Source organism: Perognathus longimembris, chromosome 5 (genome assembly GCF_023159225.1).
Source record: "Perognathus longimembris pacificus isolate PPM17 chromosome 5, ASM2315922v1, whole genome shotgun sequence".
Lineage (NCBI taxonomy): Eukaryota > Metazoa > Chordata > Mammalia > Rodentia > Heteromyidae > Perognathus > Perognathus longimembris.
This window is the reverse complement of record NC_063165.1, coordinates 86,595,157-86,611,838: the sequence shown is the minus strand read 5'-3', so window position 1 is coordinate 86,611,838 and position 16,682 is coordinate 86,595,157.

Here is a 16,682-nt window from a genome sequence, read left to right as displayed (position 1 = left end):
TTTCATTTTTGATTAAAATGTGGAAGGCATGCATATGGTTGCTGGTCTTGATTAACTGCTTTTCTACACACGACGTTTTTTAAAAGTTCTAGTCTCCCAAAGGCTTTGCAAGGGGGCTGCAATTTCAGGTGCCCCTCGACGTGCCCAGTGCTTCTTGCTAAGTCTCTCCTTCCGTCATTCTCCTCCATCGAGTCTTACCCCTTCTCACAGACGCAGTTCTCATTGCTCAGCTCCTTTATCAGACTCTGAGTCCTCTGATTACATTTGTCTCCTGGCCCCTTTTCAGTCATTTGCCCCCTCTAGATCCCCCCATTCACACTTGTTTCAGATATTCATTTCCCTATGTCTATAACCAATTATTTAATATAAAGACCACTTGACTCATAGCTTATCTAACTAGGATAGAGGAAAAAAAACATCTATTTTATTATTATTAATTATTATTTGCTAGTACTGGCCCTTGAACTTCGGACCTGGTCATTGTCTCTGAGTTAATTTGCTCAAGGCTAGCTAGCATTTTACTACTTCAGCCACAGTTCCACTTCCTTTTTTTTGGGGGGGGGGGTGGTTAGTTGGAAGTAAGAGTCTCATGGGCTTTCCTGCCTGAGGTGGATTTGAATCTTGATCCTCAGATCTCAGCCTCCTGAATAGCTAGGCTTATAGTTGTGAGCCCCAGTGCCCAGCAATACCTAATGGTTTTTTTAAATTTATCATACATATTTACTTCATCTATACAGAACTGAGTAGATAAAATCAGATTCACATTAGTGAAAAATCTCTACAAAACGTCTTTGAAAAGCAAAACAAGACTGCCTCTTAACAATTCGTATCCTCATGAAAGACGTGGGCTGTAAAAATAAAGCAGTGTGTTTAGCACAAACTGGAAGATAACTGCATCATTTTTTCACAGTTATTTCCATCTACAGTCTGAAAGAGGTAGATTTTTCTGCAACACCTGAGAATTGTGATAATCAGGTGTAATAAAACACCTGTCTTAAAGTAAATACTATTGGACGTGAGTCATTCATGAGTGGACTCTAACTTTGGTTATCTTTACTAGCTACTTCTAAGGGCATTCAGCAGTCAATGCTTTAGGAAATATACAGTAATCTCTTGATATTGATGTGTGATTTGCTTCAGGACCCCAGGGATACCAAAATCTATGGCTGCCCAAATCTTTCCTATAAAATGACAGTACTTGTACATCACTTACATCATCCTGTTTATTTCAATATATCTAGCTATCTTACAAGGCAGGCAGACTGTTTTATTATGCCTTACTGGATTTTACTTTGCAGATACTATGTTATTAATTAAACCTCAGTGGTAACCCCACATCAAACAAACATATTGGTAATTTTTCCAATAATGTGTTTACTTTGTGTCTCTGAATCATAGCCTCACAGTAGTCACGGCTTTTCGTTTTCATTATTATGGTATCAGCTATGATGATCTGTGATGGTTGATAAGCTCTGGTTTAGGGGTGCCACATTCATGTACGATTGAGAACGTAGTAGATAAATACTGTGTGCCTTCTGGCCGCTCCATTAGTCAGTCACCCCATCTTGTTCCCTGTCTTTGGGCCTCCCTACTCATTGAGTCATAATAGTAAAACCAGACCAGATAGTAATCCTGCAATGCCCTTTGAAGTATTAAGTGAAAGGAAAATTACATGGCTCTCCCTTGAAGTTAGACGAGTAAACAAGCTAGATGTGGTTCGTGAGGAAGGCACGCGATGCGGAAAGCCGGGGGGAAGCTCAGATGGGCTGAGAAACTACACCTTCTTGCCAGTGAGCCAAGCTGCGAATGAGTGCGAAGGAAAACTTCTTAAACTGAAGGTGCGGCTCTCGCGAACACACGGTTGATGTCAACTGAAGCCTCCTGGATGATCTAGCTAGAGGATTCAACCAGCCAGCACGTCCCCTTGAGCCAAAGCCGAATCCAGAACCAGGCCCTAACTAACCAGGCAGACCGGGAGACTTGGAGACGCTACCGGTTGGATTATGAGGTTTCAGAAAATATTTCTAAGTCACAAAAACGCAAAGGGAAAGCCAGGTGCTGGCGGCCCACGCCTGTCTGCCGAGGTCTGCGCGTGGCGGTGGGGAGACAGCCAGGGCAGAGCCGTCTCCCATTGACCACTCAGGACCTGGACGTGGAGCCGTAGGGCGCCAGCTTGGAGCACAGAGGCCCAGGGGCAGCGCCCAGGTTCTGGGTTCTCGCCCCGCGACCACCGCCACCGGCAACAAAAATGCAAGGTGCAGCCGCAGCCAGTGCCGGTGTGGAGGCCGCAGCAGCGGCTGCAGAAGATCCAGGGCCAAGAAAACGGAGGAAGGCGGCGCCACCAGACCGGAGCTTCCGCGGAGACCGAAGAGCCAGACGAGGGCAGGCGGCACCTGGCCTTGAAGCTCCCGGCGCAGTCTGATGGTTGATGATCCCACTGGACGTGGAAACAAATTCTCTTCCCATTTGGAAGCCACAAAATCCTCTCCTTCTCGTATAGTTAATTAATTAAAAAGCCTGTGTGCCTAAAGCAGATGCATTCAGTGGGGGATGCTGTCTGTAAGTCATTTCCTGTCTTACTAAACATAGACCATCCCTGTCCGTGACGTGAGTGATTCCATCTTCTTTCTTTCTCTCTCCCTCCATTTATTTTCTCCTTCTCCTCCTTCCTTTTCCTTCTCTGTTTTTCTTCCTTTTTTCTTTCTCTTGAACTCTGGACCCAGGCATTGTCCCTAAGCTTTTATATGGAACGATGGTGGTATAGCAATCGAGTCACACTTCTACTTCGTGGTGTTTGTTGATTAACTCGAGGTAAGAGTCTCAGGGATTTTCCTTCCCTGAGTGAGGTTTTGAACCTCAACCCCCGGCTCTCAGCCTCCTACGTAGCTAGGATTACAGGCACGAGCCAGCAACATCTGGAATTTAGGTCTCTTTTTTTTTTTTATTACAGTATCTTCTTTTTCAAAGTGTGTTATTCATAATGACCCACAGGGTAAACAAAGGATTGTGTTGTTTCTTATTTTGTTAGACATTATTGCATAAATTAAGTTTTCAAGTAAAAGTAAATTAAGTTTCAAAATAAAGTTTGGTACTTCTCCTAGGAAGTGGGGGAGAATGGATTGGAATGAATGACTCGGCAGGGCGGGCACATGTACATCCACAGATTCACTTTCTGTGGTTTCAGTTACTGGTGGTGACCGTGGTCCAAAAATATTGAGTGGAAAGTTCCAGTTAGACTACTCACATGTTTCAAATTGTACACCATTCCAAGTGGCATGATGAAATCTCACACATTCCTGCTTTTTTCTGCCCAGAACTTGAAACCGCCTTTCACCTGGCCCTCCACTCCACGCGGCTTCGTGCGCACTGGTCATAACTAACGCTCAGTTATCCCCTTGTCTGCCGTGGAATCACGGTGCTTGTGTTCAAGCAACACTGATTTGACTGACACACAACCAGGAGTCATGATGTCTGTAATTTGCACGTGCCAAAAAGAAGCCATGAAGTGCTTCCTTTAAGTGAAAGAGTGAAAGCAGCTTCTCTGGTAGTATGTTATTATAATTCTATCTCAGCAGCTTATTGTTGCTAGTTGTCACTGTTCATTTCTTATTATGCCTGACTTTGCAATTGAGCTGTGTCACAGAGAGGCACCTCTGTGATCGAAACCCTATGCAGGCTGCAGTGCTGAACAAGGTTTCAGGTCTGCCCTGGGGGTTCCGAGAACACGACCCCTTAAGAGAGAAAGTTGACGAGTGCACCTGCAGTTTGCTTCCAACAATCACCTTCTTAACCATGGCGTCGGAACTGCTTGGCGGAGGCTCTCCTTGCTAGATCTGTAGAGAGAAGCAAGGGCTGTGGCTTTCTGTGTTCGAAGCCCCGAGCTCTGAATGCCAGCGGCTTACAGGTGGGCTTCCAACCCAGAAGCTTAGAACCAAGTCCCGACGACCAGGTCAGGGCACCAGGCTCTCAAGGCAGAGACTTGGTCCTGCTGCTGGGTCCCTGAGGAGGCTGCAGGTCGGCCAGGGTCACCGCCCGTTCACTGACACCGGGCATGGCCAAAGCCAAGTCTCCCAGGGCCGGCAGACGCTGTCTGGAACGGCCATGACTGGGCTTGAGATTCCTGAAGCAGAAGTCATGCTTTCACGGGGGTCACGGCCGGAGCGTCCCTTGCAGCTGGTATGGGGTTCTCCACGGTGGCCGGGGCGGGCAGGGCCGCCACGAGAGCCCAGCTGCTTGCTAAGGAGCGGCGGGCTCCACAGCTCCCCTTTCAAGGCAGCCTGACACAAAGGGAAGGGGCCCGGCTGTCAGCCAAGCCGCCCACCGGTCTCCCCTGTCTACCCCTCTAAAACACCCGAGGGCAGCCCCAACACAGCTCACCATGAAACCAACATTCCCCATCTCCTAAACCCTGCTCACCTGCCTTTAAGGAGAGTCAGGGTCACCCTAAGAAATGGGCACCAACTTCTGTCATCATAAGAAATGGGCACCAACTTTGGGGAGGGAGAGAGAGAGAGAGAGAGAGAGAGAGAGAGAGAGAGAGAGAACAGCCTCAAAGCCAACATGAGAACCATCAATAGTGTCTGAGAAATATGTGGATGCTGTCAAAACGTAATCATTGGTGGTTCCCAATTACTTTGTAATTGTACCAAATCAAACCAGGTTCGTGACAAAACTGTATATAATAGAAATCAAAGGAAGACTGAAATGACAGAGACAGATGAGGGATAACACATTTTTGGTGGGTCTTCATTTTACATAGTGTTAACAAAGTAAAGTATCAATTTTTAGCCTCACAAATTTGTAGCTACTGTTACCAATTAGTCTCTGCAAACTCCTCTGAGCTATATAATCACCATGTAGCAAACTCTTTTGTCCATCACTGTGCGCTGTATCTTTTTACCAACCACAGAACAAGGGTAGGGATATATGGAATAGTGGCCTCTTTTCAAATTCCTTGGCTACAAAGAGGGTGGGGGGTGGGGAAATGGAACCAATCGCCCGTGGGGGGCGAGTTACCATGGGTGCAGCCCCCTGTGAAGATGGCTGGGGGTTAGCAAGCCCCAGTTTATGTTCATGACAAGGATGAGTAAAATGAACATTTATAGAATCCAACTCAAAACCTATCCCTCTAAGATATTTACTCATTTGATGGTGAACAAAGCTCTCGTGTTCTCAGTATCTGTGGAGTTTTTCCACACCTTCTTCTCCTCTCCCGCATCATTTTCTTCCCCTGCTGGCAGTTCTGAAGAGTCTGCTCCTACCTAGCCCATTTCTGGGGTTTCCTGACGCCTTAGGGCGTTTCCTTACTCGTGAGAGAACAGTGAAGCTGCTGCTTATTCAACCAGTCACACTGGAGTCTCTGAAATGACAGCCTGCCAGGCACCTGACGTTGGCCTGGAAGCCGAGCTACTCAGGACCTCGAGATTGCTGCTTAGAAAATCCCTGGTGACCCTGTTTCCTATTAACCAGCGAAGTGCTGAGCTGGAGCAGGGCTCAAGTGGCAAAGCAAGGAAGCCAAGAAAGTACCAAGGCTCGAGGTCAATTAAAAGAAGACGAAATGGGAAGGAGGAGGAGAAGGAAGAGGAGGAGAGAAGGTTCTTTCGGGCTTTTGCCCCTGTATTTGCTACCAATTCCTTCTCACCCTACTTATCATCCTTGTTTCCGTTATCTTTGACCATCAGTCGGGGACACAGTCCGCTTTTAACATATTCCCAGGTCCTGTCGGGACGGTACAGATGGCAAGGTCAGTGAGGAGGAGGAAAGTCCTTTCCAGCATGGCAGACACGCTGTACGGGTCACGGTGGCTGGGGCTGGAGGGAGGAGAGGACCGCTCGGTGGACAAAGCAGCCCGAAGGCTCAGAGCTTCCCTCCAAGAATATCAGTGTCGTCCTGAATCTGCCTTGCAAATCACGAGCCCGAGGGGGTGAGCTCTTCAGGGGACAGCCTGGACCCCCACCCGAGCTTCCTCAGGCCCTAGGTCCCCTGCCCTCCGGAGAGCCACTCGCGGAGACAAGATCTCCTCCAGGTCCCAGGGTGCCGAGGGGCGCCTGTTGGTCCCCAGGGAGCTGCTCTGCCACCCTCCCCCGGGTTAGGAACCTCACCAGGAGTGAGGCCACTGCAGAGGGTCCCCCCCTCCTGACACACACAGACAGAGCGCAGCACGGTCTCCGGGTTGCACAGTTCAGCTCCAGGGGGGCTTCCCGGAGTCTCTCTTTCCCAAGAGCCTGGTGACAAGGGACAGTGGGGGGCCAGCCACCTCCCCGATGCCCCCCATGTGAAACTGCTAGACTAGCCGGATGTGGATTTGCCCGGTGGGAACTTCTGGAGCTTTGCTCCGAGTGCTAGTTCCACCCTGGCTCCTCTGAAGCCACTTGGGAGGGGTGTGATCAACACAGCACGTTTGTCTCCCCAGAAACCCCGGCTCCCACAGCTCCTCTCTCCGTCCCCGCTACCGAAGCTGATCTGCAACTGTGAAGTCAAATGCCCCTGCGTGTAACAGGACTCCGTGTTGCAAACACAATCTGGCATAAGCCAGCAATGGCCCTGTTTGAGCAGAGTGGGGGTGGGGGTGCCGGCTTTCCCGAGAGCTCAGATGGATGCCACTATCGTCAAATTAATGTTTAACGTCACCTTTCTATATTCTAGACATAGAAGGAGGAGTCAAGTCATTGTTCCATCACACCTTTGAAACTGAGCGACTCCAACAGGCTATGACACTTTTTGAGAAAACTCAAGATCAGTTAAATAAATTAATATAAATTGAATAAGCTAACTGTGTAAGAGACATCAAGTACTTTCCTATGCCAGTAACAACTAGTTTGAAACTAGCCATTCTTTTTTGTTGTCGTTGGTGGTGGTGACCGGGCTTGAACTCAGAACCTGGGCCCTGTCCCCGAGCTCTTTTACTCAAGGCTAGCACTCGACCACTCTGAGCCACAGATCCACGTCTAGGTTCTGAGTGCTTAACTGGGGATCAGAGTCTCAGGGACTTTCCTGCCCGGGCTGGCTTTAAACCCTGATCCGCAAATCTCAGGCTCCTGAGTAGCTAGGATGACAGGCGTGAGCCACTGGTGCCCATCTTAAGGTTCTATTTTTAATATGCTACAATTAGTCTTGATGAAGGCTTATGTAAAAAATGGAAGCCCAGTGGCTCACGCCTGTCATCCTAGCTACTCAGGAGGTGGAGATTAGAGGATCATGGTTTGGAGGGCAGAAAAGTCCGTGAAATCTTATCTTCAATAAACTACTCAGAAAAAGTCAGAAGTGGCGCTGTGGCTCAAGTGGTAGAGTGCTTGCCTTGAGCACAGAGATTCAAGGACAGTGTCTAGGCCCTGAGTTCAAGCCCTAGCCTCCGCAAAAACAAACGAAAAATAAAAACTTTGTTAAATAATGACAGGTATTATATAGGAAAACTGGGCACTGTAAAGTTTGATTTATTATATAACTTTATTATGTATATTATATAACTTTATGATACATTCATATGATGATACACAGATTTAGTTATAAGTAACATACTTTGAATCCCTTCACACCTCAATATTCTTTCTTTCTCCTTCCCACCTTTAATGTCAGACCCGAAAGCACAAAAGTACTAAAGGAAAATATAGGGGAGAACCGGAAGATGTATCAGGCTTAAATAGTTCCTGTTGGGAAGTAATTATACCCTGAGGTACCCATCTGAAGGAAATAATCAAGCATACAGGTAAAGTCTTAAGAAACAAAATCAATTAATTTAATCATTAGAAATAACTTTCATTTTACTCTAAAAAATTATTGGGCAACCTCAAAAGTTTCTGTTTTAAATTTGGAGATACAAGAAAATGCTCTTCTATAACACAGCTAGTGATGTTACTATTTTTAAATGACATGATTTTAAATGTTTCTACATGCCAGTGTTTGCCTTTGAGAAAGTTTAGCGTCTGGCTTAGCAGCATTTACGAAGGCTCGGAAGAAAGGTTTTATTTTATCTCTCACATTTTCCCTCCATATTATGGATTTTCTCTTGTGGTAGCCTGCATTATTTCCTAATGGAAATTTCCAAACAAACAGAAAAATGAGAGTGTGCTGTGTATGCTGACAACCCATGAGCCTTGGCAAGGAGCTGAGCCGCCTTTGCTACTCAGGCCTCTGCTCGAGCCTTCTCTTGTTTTTCCTGTTAGTTTAAGGCATATGGAAGATACAATATTATTTGAACAAAATGCTTCAATCCATGTCTCAAAGGAGTTAGGATTTTTTCCTAACAAATGAACATATTGTCACCTCACTCAAAATCACATTTCCTTAATACCATCGACTAGAATTTAAATGAAAACAATTGCTCATAATTTCTCCTCCCTACCAAAAAAAAAAAAAAAAAGACCAACAAAAAAATCAACTTTTGTTTGAATTGGATCAGACAAGGTGTGAGGCCCAGTGGACTCGGGAAAGTGGGGCATGGGAAGACACAAACACTGTATTAGGGGACCATTCTATTCGAAATAGAATTACAGCTTACAAGTGCTGTCTGCTTTAAGCCTTACACTGACTCCCACGTCAGCTTCAGAGTCCGTCTTTTGGAAGAAGAGCAGCTCTTCGCCGGACCTTGTCTGCTTGCCACAAGTAGTGTGCTCCCCAAACTGAGCAAGGACAGGGACAGGGGGCACTTGGGAAAATGGCGCCCGTTGGCAAGGGCTGTGCCTTGCAGGTTTTACTCACCACGAGGATGAGTATCTGTCTTCACGGGAGCAGGTGGCAAAATCCACCCTTCCTTTGAAGGGATGCCAGGACACGAATGAGCCCAGGTCCACAAGCAGGCTGGCGTCACAGCCTCTGTGCCCAGCTGCTCGGGTGACTGACGGCACCTGATGCGCTAACGCGGTACCCAAGGCCAGCCGGAGGCCCTGCCCTGCGGTCCTCACTGGAGCGCCGTGGCCATTTACCTGTCCGCTAATAGCCCTCTCCTGGCTCCACGGAGCTGAGCATCCTACGCTTAAAATGGTGGACCGAGCCAGTTAGTAATGCTAATTTATTATGAATACATATATTTTCTCCTTTATCATTCTTTTTCCTGCTACTAATGGGTGGGAAAAACAGGTATTCTGTCTTAAAGGATTCCCATAGTGTTGTTCCTTATACACCCCATCGTTCCTCGTATTTGCTACCCGAAACAGTTGGTCTACAGGCTTTAAGTATGAGACTACCTTACGATGTTCTGTCGATTCATGACTGCACCATGAGGGAGCCATAATGAGTACTGCAAGGTGTCTTAGCATTCTGTGAGTCACGAGCACTGGGTCATATTAGTACCTACTCAGTTGGGTGTGCGTGTGTTGGTACTTTGGGCTTGAACTCGGGACCTCCTATTCCACTTGGCCTTTTCGCTCAAGGCCTGCACTGTACCACTTGAATCAACGCCCCACTTCGGCTTTTTGTTGGTTAATTGGAGAAGCGTCTCAAGGATTTGTCTGCCCAGGCTGGCTTTGGTTCTTAGTCCTCCCATCTCAGGCTCTCGGGTTGGATACGCTTATAGGAGGGAGCCACCGGCCCTCAGACTCCCCTCCACTCATTTTAGCAGCATTAATGTTTATTCCTTAGATTTGTTATCAAAATCAGGTTTTAAAAAATACTGAGAAGGTCTCATGATGGCCTATTTTTTTTTTCTGTAACCCAACTTGTTTTTTTTCATGAACATAGTTTATTAAATTAAATAACTTTTAACATGGAAACCTGATAATAGGCCTTGGTTTTCCTTTGAAATCTGAGCGTTTTTGGAATCTTATGAAAGTCAGCAAGGTACGGAACTGTTGAATGAGAAAGGGCAAATGTTGTTTTTGGAGCCGCATGTGTATTTTCCCCCAATATGATCAAGTGGAATTTTAACCTTACACAAATGATCTGTTGATTTGAAATATCCTGGGACAAATTTGACCTACAGTATTTCCAAAGGGGTTAGTAACTGGAAAGACAAGAAAGCCCAGACCATTTGGCAAGGTGCTTACGTGACATGCTTTACATAACAGTCTTCTTGGTCAGACCTTTTGATTTTCAATTTGGTTTCTCAATTTCCTGTAAAATAAACCCAAGCACGCTGACACCCAAGGCCTTGCTTTACAGGCATCCTGACCCTGCAGTGACCCTGCCAACTGTGTGCTCCAGCTAAACTGGACAACGGACCCCTTCCCGGAGGCCCGGCATCTTCTGGCGCTAGAACAATCGCTTCTCCGTGTATGAAAACGCTTCCCAGCCACAGCTGCAGGTCTATCTTTCCTCACTGAACCTGGAGTAGACAGCTACTGTTTCTTAGCTGACACTTTGTCTTCCTAGCATTTAAGAGAAATTAGAACCGTGATTTCCTACGTGCAACAGCGCATCACTGTGCCCAATAGCAACCCAACCTAAGCTCAAACTAGATATATCTAAAGCTTAATTATACTCCAAGTGACAGGAAATAATCACTAGAAATGGCTAATTGACAAATTAACACAGATGAGTTTCTCAAGAATAGCTAATATTTCCTTAATGCTTGTTAAAAATCTTTTTGTACTATGATAAATTCCTGGTGGTAAATGAAGCAGAGTAGGTCTTAAAACTTTTTTTTTTTTTTTTTTTTGCCAGTCCTGGGGCTTGAACTCGGCCTGAGCACTGTCCATGGCTTCTTTTTGCTCAAGGCTAGCACTCTGCCACTCGAGCCACAGCGCCACTTCCAGCTTTTTCTATATATGTGGGGCTGAGGAATCGAACCCAGGGCTTCATGTATATGAAGCAAGCACTCTGCCACTAGGCCATAGTCCCAGCCCTTTTGTTTTGTTGTTTCCAGTGTTTTTCTCATCCTTCTTCCTTGTGGTCATCTTCCTACCCTCAATTCATATTCACTAAAAAATACACACTCAGTAGGCACTATGTTGAAAATGAACTTTACAACGGGGTGTGTGTGTGCGGGAAGACAGGGATGGGGAGGGAAAACGGGAGAAAATGAAGGAGGGAGTAACAGTATTCGAAATGTACTCATTACCTTACTTTTATAACTGTAACCCCTTTTTACATCACCTTTACAATAAAATAAAATGAAAAAAATTAGAGGAGAATGGAAAGAAAGAGGGAAAAAGATCTCTCAGAGGTGCTGGAGACAGACGGAAGGCCCTATGAGCTTTCAACAGGGCTGCGTGTCACTCAATAGCCAGGAGACCTGTGAGCCACCAGAAGAAAGGGATTAGGGAACCCGGGTACCTACACGAGGCTGGGACTGACGCCTCTATACAGCGTGAGCGATTCTTCCTTTCTACCTACCCACATAGATGTAATTATATATATATATATATATATATATCAATCATTTTCAACAGCCCTGTTCTCAGCTTTCAGAACAAAATTAACTGGAATTAGTAATAGCAATCATATTTGTTACATTTCTGCATTAGGATAAAATGGGCTATTAATCTAAGATATCCACTTTTCATGTTAAGAAAACATCCTTGTTTCCCTGGATTTTGTAAATGTTTCTTAATTTTTCAGACTGAGGTAAAAATATTACAGTAGTTTCATCGATGTATTTGTTCAAATTCACTTTGTAAAACTTATTATCTATGGTAGTAATGTTTAGAAGCTGGCCTGCTGTATTACTTGGAATGTTCATACCTACATTCAGATTGGGCTCTTCCACTTTTATAATTGTTCATCTCTCGTATCAAGACTCAGAGTTGGAGGCTTGGGGAGACGCATGGATAACGAGAGTAAAACGTGCTGAGATCAGGGGTCTTACAAAAGGAAAAGGATGTCTGTCTCTTCCACCATTCGAGGACTTCCCTACAAGACCCAGTCTAGGAGGAATGGGCTCCGGACAACCTTGGAATCCACCAGCTGTGTGCCTTGATACTGGATTCCCCAGCCTCCAGAACTCTGAGGAAACTTCTATCCAATGTACTTTGTTGAAGTAGCCGAAGACATTAGTATGATAAAGCTATTAACAACACAAATTATCCAAGTTTACATCTCAGCTCCACTCTGACTTTAAAACATTTTTAAACTGTTACTATAAAGGTGATGTGTAGAGGGATTGCAGTTATAGAAGTCAGGTAGCGCTCATTTCCTTTTGGACAATGTCACCCTTCCCTCCCTCTCTCCGTTTTCCCCTCTCGTCTCCACCCACAAGTTGTATAGTTCCTTTTCAACATAGTGTCCATCGAGTACCACTGCTGGATTTGTTCATCCGTCTTCCTGCCATTTCTATGCCTCCCCTAACACTCCCAAAGACGGATAAAATGAACAAAGAGGACAAAAAGAAAACAAAAAAAGGAAAACAAGCAAACCTCGTTTTCATTACCTAGGGTTCATTTCGATAAATGTTATTTTGAATGATGAGCACACCTACCGTAATTTTTAAGGTCGCCGGACTCACAAGATGACTAATTTTATTGTTAAAGCTACAAACTTTAACAAGATTGAAGTGATATCACTAACAAATAATAAGGTGAGAATAAAAAAACAACAACAATGATGGGGCAAAGGGTGAACCAATTCAGCAGTAAAACCCTAGACACTATGTTGGAAATGAACTACACAACTTTGGGGTAAGGGAAGTTGGGAGGGGAAAACTGGGAGAGAATGGGCGAGGGGGTGACATTGTTCAAAAGGAAATGTACTTATTCCTGACTCAGCTAACTAACCCCTCTGTACATCTCCTGTACAATAAAAATTTTTTAAAAGAAGGTAAGTTTGCTATTTCTTCCTATTTTTATAGCTAGGGCCGGAATATATAATTTAAAGCACACAAATATATCCAACTGCCTATATGTGTATTATAAAGATAAAAACCTTAGAAATGTGCTAATACTCAGAAGCAAGAGAGCTAAGGAAGGATAGCTTTTTCACTAGCCAGAAAAGGCAGTATATAGATAGTTTCTGACCACAGTCCAGAGCAGGCCCTCCGCCTGCTTCCACTGACAGTGAAACAGAGCCTCACTCCATTTTTTTTTTTACATATTATTTGTGGATGGCGTGTGCTACAATATCAGCATTGACTAGTTGTCACCAAGATTTATTGGCCTGCAAACATAAACTATTTAGCAGCTCAACTTTTACAGGAAACGTTTTCTGACTGTTGTTATAAAGTAATGGAATACTGTTAATTGTAATATGAAGAAAACACAACTATAAAGACAGCATCTACTAAGAAGTAGAATTATTTCATAAAAGAGTAACTGACACACTAAAGATCTCTAAAAAGAATGTCAGTAGATTTCTCAATAAAATCAGAACCTGAGCTATTTTCACAATCATCAAGAAAATTATTCATTAAAATTAGTGACTCTACAATACTGTCTTTTGAGAATGAGACTAAAATAATAGGCATTATTAAAAAAAATGGTCAGACTGTCACTAAGTTATGCTAAAAATATTAATATTAGCCCAGGGGCTCGTGTCTATCACCTCAGTTACTCAGCAGGACTGAGACTTGAGGCTTGGGAAGAAAAGGCCGAAAGACCCCATTTCCAAAACTAGCAAAAAGCCAGGCTGGACTGGAGGCATGGATCAAATGGTCAAGTATCAGCCATGAGCAGGCAAGCTGAGGGAGCTAGAGGACCCGAGTTCAAGCCCTAGTATCAACCCTCCCTTTCAGATTCGGAAAGAAAGTAGCAAAACTTTAGGAAAGAAAATAGCAAAACCAGAGAAACAAAGAAAAAAATTATGAGAAAAGCGAGCTGGTAAATAGGTGAATAAATCCATATGAACGCTGATTGTATAAAGTGACAATGATAAAGTCAATTTGAAAACAAAATTAAAAGGAGAGTTAAACTATCCAACACGATGAACACAGGATTAACAAGAAGGGTGAAAGTACACGTGTGAAGATGCACTGCCACGAGTGCAGCTACTCAGATGAGCTTGGGTTTTAAACAAGTTATTAATCATTTACATGACATCATTTTGTAGCTGTAAAAATGCAAGAGCCACCACCAAGCCACCACCCCAGGAGGTGAGAAAAATGATCAGCGCATTGACATTTGCAACCTCTAAATACACCTTTAAAACCAGTTAGGAGGTAAAAGACTCTCTTTAGAACATGACAAAGTCAACTACTCTGTTTGGTAAAAAACAAATGACAGAATGGAGATTCTTTGTCTTCTAACTTACGAAAAACTCCTATAAACCATTCACAAAAAGACTAAGAGCCTCAAATAAATATAGTAAAATACACAATAATAATGTACCTGCAAAAGGCACTGCTGTCCCTTCGCACATTAATGACCGAAGACGTAAGTGGCTTCCCGACACTGTTACAGTGGCCATCATGACACTTACTTCAATTAATCTCCCAGACTTTCAGGAGTCAGCCACACACCTCTTCTTCCATCAACTACCAGTTCTCCTCGTCTCTTTCTCCACCACTGCGGCCCAAGCCCAAGCTGCCCTTTCTCACTAAAGAGCCTGCCTCCTAACTCAGAGCAACCACGGAACTAGACTGAGTCTTTGGGTAAATTGAAAAGAAGTGTGTATATCCATGAGCAAATACAGGGCATTTTTTGAACGAGCAAACACTTAACTCAGCCCATCAATGTAGCAAGTACTCTGCAAAGTTGGGACATAGCAGAAAGAAAAATTCCTGGCACTTAACAAAGCCTGTATTCAAGATGACAGGACCGATAACTATAGAAACTTGTCAGGCAATGAAGGTCATAAAAGAAAACCAAAGCAAGCAGGAACAATCAATTAATATGTGTACCGAGACCAGGAAGATTGAGGAAGGGAGCCTTCCAGCAACGAAGACAAATTTATGTACTCAAGGAAGCAAACTGGAGGCCTATTAATAATGCAGTTATAGTGCTCACTTATTACAGAGCCAACAGTGTTTGATAAACCTTCCTTTTGTTATCCTATGTTGTGTCTGTGACAATTTTAATTCAGAACTCATATTTCTTTCACCCAGGAGCTAAACTGATTGCGGGTCCTGTGCGTGAAGGCTGTGAGCTCTGCCCATGACAGAAAGAGCAACACTGACTATTGAATATTCAGACCATGTTTAGTTTAAAAATAAACACAAATAACCCTCTTCCCTTCAATGACCCTCTAATTCTTGGCCTTCTTTACTGAAAAACATCCTTTTAATTTTATCCTGAAAACAACACGGAGAATCACTTTCTTTCAAAACAAGTTTTCCCTTGAAGAGAAACACATGTTCAGAGTACAAACAACATTCCAGTGTCCAGCTTCAGGCTACTTAATTTCTACAGGATGATATCATAATTCAGCTAGACTAGGATCCTCTACATATTGTTTTACAATTCTACAAGTCTATAATTTATTCACAGAGACAGACCCGGATCTTATACAAATAATTAAAGAAGGGCAAAGGAACATATAGCCAAGACAATTAGGGAGAAAAAGACTTGTAGGTAATCTACGGCTGAGTTGTCTGAATAAAACAAAGTCACAGTACCTGTCAGATCAAAGGAAATGGACAAAGCGGGGAGGGCATCTTTAATACATACAACAGACAGTGGGCTAGCATCTTTGATTTTTGGAGAAACTTTAAACATTAGTGGAAAAACTTAATGGTTCAGCAGGGTTTGTAACCCAAACCCAAAAGTTCTCACCAGTGAAAAAATGAGCAAAGATAGGAAAGGAAAATTTACAAAAATGGGACATAAAAGTAGCTCTTAAATATTAAGTATTTAAATATGCCCACAATAAAAGAAACTGAGGTAGCATTTCTCACCCACTAAAATGCATGGCATCAATCTATTAGAAAAGATGAAGAGAATTCAGTCTCTCTCACGTACTGAGGTGACAATAAAAATACATAAAATACTCATGGAGGGGAATTTGCCAAATCTTCACAAAACTATTGTGTTTACTGTGATATAATATCCCTACTTGTAGGAATTTATCCCAAAGACCTACGAAAGCATATTTTGTATGTTTGTTATTTTTAACTGTGATACAATGGTTGCTTGTAAGGTACACAATTCAGTGGATTTAGTTATATTCACAAAGGTGTAGAGCTGATATTACTGTTCAATTCCAGAACACTTTCTCTGCAGAAAGAAATGACAGATTTAGACATTTCCTACTTCACTTCCCCCTCAGCTCTCTGCATTACTCATGTATTTTCGGTCCACACAGATTTACTTATCTGCACTCTGGAACCATCTGGGGTGTGTGGCTTTCCAGTTGGCATGATGTTCTCGAGGGTTATCCTGGTTGTACCGCATCGACATTTCATAGTTTGAGCATAATTAAAATAGTTCCTTTAATGACTTTCACTGTAGCCCTTCTGCCCAGGGTTTAGGGATGCTCCTTGGTTCCCTGCTGATCATATAGTGACTTTTCTGAACTACTTTTGGGAAGTCTGTGGTCTGTGACTCATTGAGTGTAGTGTTTAGTCACTGGCTAGGCTGTCCTAGGGGAGGAATAAAGCGGATGACCGCTCTATATGCTGGCACTCTGCGGGTAGGCGCGTACCTGCAGCGCTTAGTCAGAGAGATGACTACTCTCTCTCAATCTCCACCTCTCACTGCGTGGTACAGCAAAGTTAGCCAGTGTGTCCCGTCTCCTTCCCTCCCTCCTCCCTTTCAATGGATGGCACTGTTACGTACAAAACATTTCCTTTTCTGCTCAGCCTTTAGTGGAAATGCCTTCAACTTACTTCTTGCTAGAATTTGTTCTTAGGAATTAAAACCTGTGATTCTTCAAAAACAAAAAAG